This window comes from Acanthochromis polyacanthus, chromosome 19 (assembly GCF_021347895.1).
Source record: "Acanthochromis polyacanthus isolate Apoly-LR-REF ecotype Palm Island chromosome 19, KAUST_Apoly_ChrSc, whole genome shotgun sequence".
In the NCBI taxonomy this organism is placed as follows: domain Eukaryota; kingdom Metazoa; phylum Chordata; class Actinopteri; family Pomacentridae; genus Acanthochromis; species Acanthochromis polyacanthus.
In genome coordinates, this window is record NC_067131.1 from 8,135,860 (window position 1) to 8,141,859 (window position 6,000).

Consider the following 6,000-nt stretch of genomic DNA (forward strand, 5'->3'; position numbering starts at 1 on the left):
TAAAAGCTATTGTTTCAACTATATTATATTATATTACATTATATTAGAATAGAATAGAATAGAATAGAATAGAATAAAATAGAAATATGGGCAGTACATTCGATATAAAACAGAAACCTGGTTTTACTGTAGGGCGATATGATTACAAATGTGAAAAGCTCTTTTGCTAAAACACTTTAGCATTTATTCTCTTGTTTGTTTTGTAAATGGTTGCCTTGGCTACACCTCCTTTATAGTTGGTTTATTAGCATTTACTTTTAGTTTTTGCATCACACAACTGAGAAACCAGCAGAAACTGCAAATAAGTTTGGAAGCATTGATCAATGTTGCTCTTTTAGTAACAAAATCAGAACAAAGATAAAGTACACATAATGCGGGCCAAGCGAATGACTTTACAGACACCACAGTGGGGAAAAAGCAAAGCTGTAAGGGCATAACTGCACCTCATAAAAGAGATAATTCATATGTTTGTGTTTTGACTGCACGTCAAACTAAACTGAGTAAACACCCACACTGCAAGCACTCTCGGTTTACGTGCAAACTTTAAATACAAGTGCAATCTCCAACCTTCAATTTAAACTGCCCCTGGTTTTACAAAGTCAGTGATTTAGGAACAGAAATACAGAGACAGCTTTGAAAGAGCGAACAAACCCTCACTGCTATATACAACACTGTATGGTCGGATTCAACAACATGCTAACAATTTACCAGAGAGACCACCAGAGGAAACCAGCGAGAAACCTGCTGTTTTTTTCTGAGGCTTCCACACACAAAAACATGTTAAAGAGTTTTAAATAAAATCCACAGATCATTTTCCCCCCATCTGAAAAATGTATGTAAAGAAATCTGCCTGGAAACACCGTGTCCCTGTAGAGGTCAGTGTGCTCCAACATATACCACTAACAGGCGAAACTTTCGCTTTTTTCCAGCAGCAGCGTAATGATTCATGCCCAGTCATCACTCTGACTAACGTATATATATTCTTGACTTCTCTGTGACATCATGATGATCTCCTCTCCAACAACTTTTATGGTTTAATTTACAGCCTCGCGCGCGCTCAAATATATTGTGTTGACAGATATATGGGAAACTGTGAAGCGACCGTGCTGAGTTAGAGCGATTCCACAAGCTTGTAAACAAAGACAAGAGAAGAAAAAAAAAGAAACATTTGATCTCGCTGTTACCCTTTTCCCCTCCCCAGTTTTAAGCATGCTTGCGTGACGGGCTGGCAGCATTTCCTGCTAATTCTGGTGTCCCCTTGAATTTTCTGATGTGCTAAGTTTGCACAATGGCCGCGGCTACTCCAAGTCTTAATTGTGGCTGAATAAAAAAAAAATGGTCATGGGCTTCCCCTGTCTGTACCATCTGCATGGTTTCTTCTATGATTGCTTCCTGATTTTCTATAGCAAGGAAGTGTGAGGAATTACCTCTTCAAAGAGATGTGTGCCCCACCAGCACTAATCCCCAGTTAATGGCCAGTAGAAGCAACAGACCCCAACAACCTCACAGCCTGCAGAGGTTTCATGTACATAATTCCTTTGCTAGGTTATAAGGCAGCGAGTCCCACTTTATAAAAAAAAAAAAAAGGCAGGAAAAACTGCTGAAGAGATCTCTTGATTGCAGAAAGAAAAATAAATACCACTGTCTGTCCTCTCCTTGTGATTGCATCTGATAAAACACGGGGTCAAATGTGGAGAGACAGCACAACTTCACTTGAAAAGAATGAGAAATTTTGAAAGACAGGATGATCATTGCTTTCTTTATGGTGAGGCTGAGGAGCGGTGGATGTTCCAGTGACTGTGAGAAACAGGCACAGCTCTCCCTGGTGGCCTCAGGCTGAACCAACAGACCGTAATTGGACTCACAACTCCTCAATTTACAGAATTAAGGAGAGACATCAGCCTGTTTTTAGTCCGCTGATTTGTGCTCAAGACTAACACGTATAAGAAAGTCACAAAAAGCTGGGGTTGCCAGAAAGAGAAACCGAGCTCCTGTAATGTAAGCAAGTTAGGGTTTTGCTTACACCATTTAAAGGATTTTTCATTAAATAACTCCCATTACGCGTGTGATGTACGGATTTCTCTCAGTCTCCTTCTTTCTCTCCAGAAAAGGGACCCCAATTAACGCCTTAGCGCTTCACACTCAAATATTTACTCTAATACAAGCACAATTAATTGGAATTAATATAGTGAAACATGGATGTTTTTGCTGCACACATGTAGAACAGATGCCACTGAGCCTTGGGGAAGCGCAAACACTTCACTTTCACGTCGCTGATCTCTCTGGCTGCTTTGCAATGATTTAGCATTTGTTCAAATTATTCAGACATCTCAGTTTGTGCCATGTGACCTGTCAGCCCTTGTTACGGGACGGATAAGACTAAGGAGGTTTGACACGCCGAGGCCACTGTATGCACCGGATGGTTGAAGAAGGCAGTGTTTTAGACCAGTTCCAACCAAAATTTAGGGTAATGTCTAAGAAAATGCTAGATGACACAAATTTAAATCATTCAGTCCTGAGTTATGTGATTTAAAAAAACACTATTTCATGAGGAAATAATTTCACAATCCACATTTCAGTGCTTTCCAATGTGTTATTTATTTATTAATGTACATAGATGGAGATTGTGCTGTTGATTTTATTTATACTACAGGTAGTAATTTCACTTCGATTGGTAATTTCAGGATTATTTGTTCTGCTCTTCCAATATTTATGCCCACCGTAATGGATATCAAGACACTTCTCAGCTAATGCTTGAAAAGGTCCCACCAGAGCTCAGCAGGGAGACCATTCATTGGTCAAACCACAGAATGTTGAATCTTTAATCACCTCACCTTTTGGCTAATTCATAATTCAGAGAACTGGGAGTGAAGCGTTTAGCTTTTCCTGACTATGGTCCGCTAAGTGAAATGGTGTGGAAAGTGTGAGGTCATTAACCTGTTACAGGTATGTTCTCTCCTAATACTGGGGATAATGTATTCCACTGGAGTGTGACAAAAAAGAGGGAGAAAGTCGTTCGCGGGTAGGCGCCAGCGATTCGTTTTTCAGAAAACTTCATTTAAGAACATTAGGTTATGAAAAGTTAATATCGTTTTTAATTAGGAGCGATATCCCTTCATATCTGGGTGAGATTTCCACTCTGCTGCTTGAGGGCCGACAGAGGAAGAGTACAAGATCATTTCATCATCCTCCTGTGCATATCACAGTGTGCTCATTTATAGCACTGGATTCTCATTCTGAATATTTTCTTTGCCACTGACCCTCGATTATACAGCTTAAAATATTACTGCATACAAACACCTTATAGCTCAAAAAATAAATAGATAAAAACAAAAACATTGCCTTTATTCCTTGCTTATTAGTGACAATTTCTGTGTTTGTGCAGGACACATTTGCGACCGGATGATAATTGTAGCATCACAATTTGAACATACTGTTTGACAAAATCGTATTGATTCCAAGCATATGGTAATTAAAAAATAAACAACTGCAGGGAGATTTGTTAGACGTCACAAATTACAGCAGAACACAATTCATTGCACTGAACGTTAAATTAATTATGCCTTTTTTTGCGCACGTTGCACCACACTGGGCTTCTCAGTTTAACGATCTGGCTTCTATATGTATTAAGTAATAATTTCTTATCTCAGTCTAGTGTAGCAGGTGCTAGTTTTTGTTGTTTTGTTTTGTGTGTGTGTGTGCTGCTTTGTTTACTGGAGATCTGTCAGTCACCTGTCACAAGGTTTTTGGTTTTACTCTGCATTAATTACAATCAGGAAATTAAATCTGGTGATTCTGCTGCCCATCTGTTTATGTCTAATAAACCTAATAAGCCTCATGCAGGTAAAATATGATTAAAACCGAACATTAAAATACAGTAACTCTTTACACATAGTTTTTATATATTAAAAATCCACTTTTTAATCACTACTGTCAATTCACAATACATTGTATTTTAGGTTAAAAAAAATTATCTTTGGTTCTTATTTGTGTAATTTCTGTGACTTGGCTGCTGTAACACTACAATTTCCCCTTAATCCATGTCAATTACAGCTTATATGTGGCTCATAATGTGGATATTTCTGCATTCTGTTATATTTTTTGCATCTGCTCCCTGACTAACTCCAGCACACATCTCAATACACTTAATGTTTTCATGACACTCCCTTTGACTCGGTACAGACGAGGCCATAACTCCTGACGTTTATCGATCCTTCAGCCTCTGTTGAATTTATTTCTACAAGTCTATACAAATCTGTTTCTGCGCAGCCTATTGTACCAGAGGGGTTAATGTATTATACAAAGTGTTCAGATCAGGGATTAGATTTTCCCCCAATTCCATCAGTCAATTCTCGGTGCTCTCCAGGGCATTCATCATTTTGACAGTTGCAGATAAGGCAATTATTTTCCTCAAGCAACTACAAAATGTAGACAAGTGCTTCTATGACAGTGTGTCTGTTTGAGGGGGGAACACAAATATTATTCCACCAGTCACTGATGGCACATATTGCTCGCTACAAAGCAATATCCTTTGTAACACAAAGGAAACAGATGTTAGGAGCGTTTTCTGTGTCCTAATGTATTTCAGCTTTTCGTCTTTTTTACAGTGAATTGAAGCCCAATTTAGAAATGGTTTGCTGTAAGGATGTTGTTTTCTGCTGCTAGACTAAATATCTACCAGAATGAGAGGCTGTTTGCTACTAAATTGATGCTTTAATTGTCGTGATAATATCAATCAGATGAATGTCAAATTCATCTAAAAAGTCAGAAAACAATATTTAATGTTATAATACTGAATTTTGTGCATTAATTTTCACAGTGACAATGCACATAAAGAAAAATTACAGCCTTAACAACTGCAATGAAATGAAATTTTAGCATTTTCACAATTATTAAAGAAAAAAACGACTGTGGATTTGCAGTTGGATTTACTTTGACTCATGATATATTTATATAAAAGCCTACAAATGGTTATGTTCACCTCTCTGTCCTGAGCTCTGTTCCCTCAGCGTGACCATATACATCGAGAGCTGTCTGTGATCTCCACTATAAACCCCTGGGGGGCAGCAGAAGACCTTAATTTCTCCACCAGTGCAGCTGCTTACGGCTGACTTACACCACTGTCACCTATTGCTGAGGCTCAAGTCAGGACACGATTCAAGCTGCTGATAAATCCTTCCAAAAGACACAATAAAGTTTTCTCTCACAAACAAACAAGCAAGCAAGGGCTTCATAGAAACTTCATTCTTACTCTGTCTCTGTCTGATTTCAATGCCATGTAGCAAAGTTCTTCTTAAATATGACATTGCTATAACCAAAACAGACAAAAGATTGCTTGGTGCCAGTGTTCCCATATTCACAATTATGCGTATATACTAAAAATGTCATTAATAAATTAGATTTATTCCTACAAACCTGATCATACGAACATAAAAAGAGATCAGTGTGAGATAATTGTGAGACCGCTAAGAAAAACGTTTATATTACTTGTATAAAAAGGCACTAAGAAGCCTGGTTGTTGGATGTGAAATACTAAATATAAGCATCTGAACAGATATTGACAACTAAAATTAAGAGATACAGAGAAACAAAGCCATGTCCCAATATCTCTAGTTTCTATTTTTTCCCACACAAATCTGAATGGAACACCAAAGCTGCGTAGATAGTGGACTCTTGGTGGATTACGCTCCTTATATGCTATAATACCTTTTATATGTGTGTTAAAGGTTTGTATTTGCCAGCTTTTGAGTGGAAGCCGTTTGTTGGCTGAACCTCAGAGTGAGAGAGCAGCAGAGACGGAGCAGGAGGATGACGTTACGCTGAGCTCAGGTCTGTCATCGGATCAAAGTGGGAACTTGTTCTCCCATCGCTGTCAGCACGTTTTAATGATGGTCGAGCCGGGGCCGAGCTGTTCCTCCCGAAAAACTTTCCCATACCAAGTGTCTGATGGATTCATAGCTTAATCATTAACCTGTACTTAATTCGTCTGGAGCAACACTG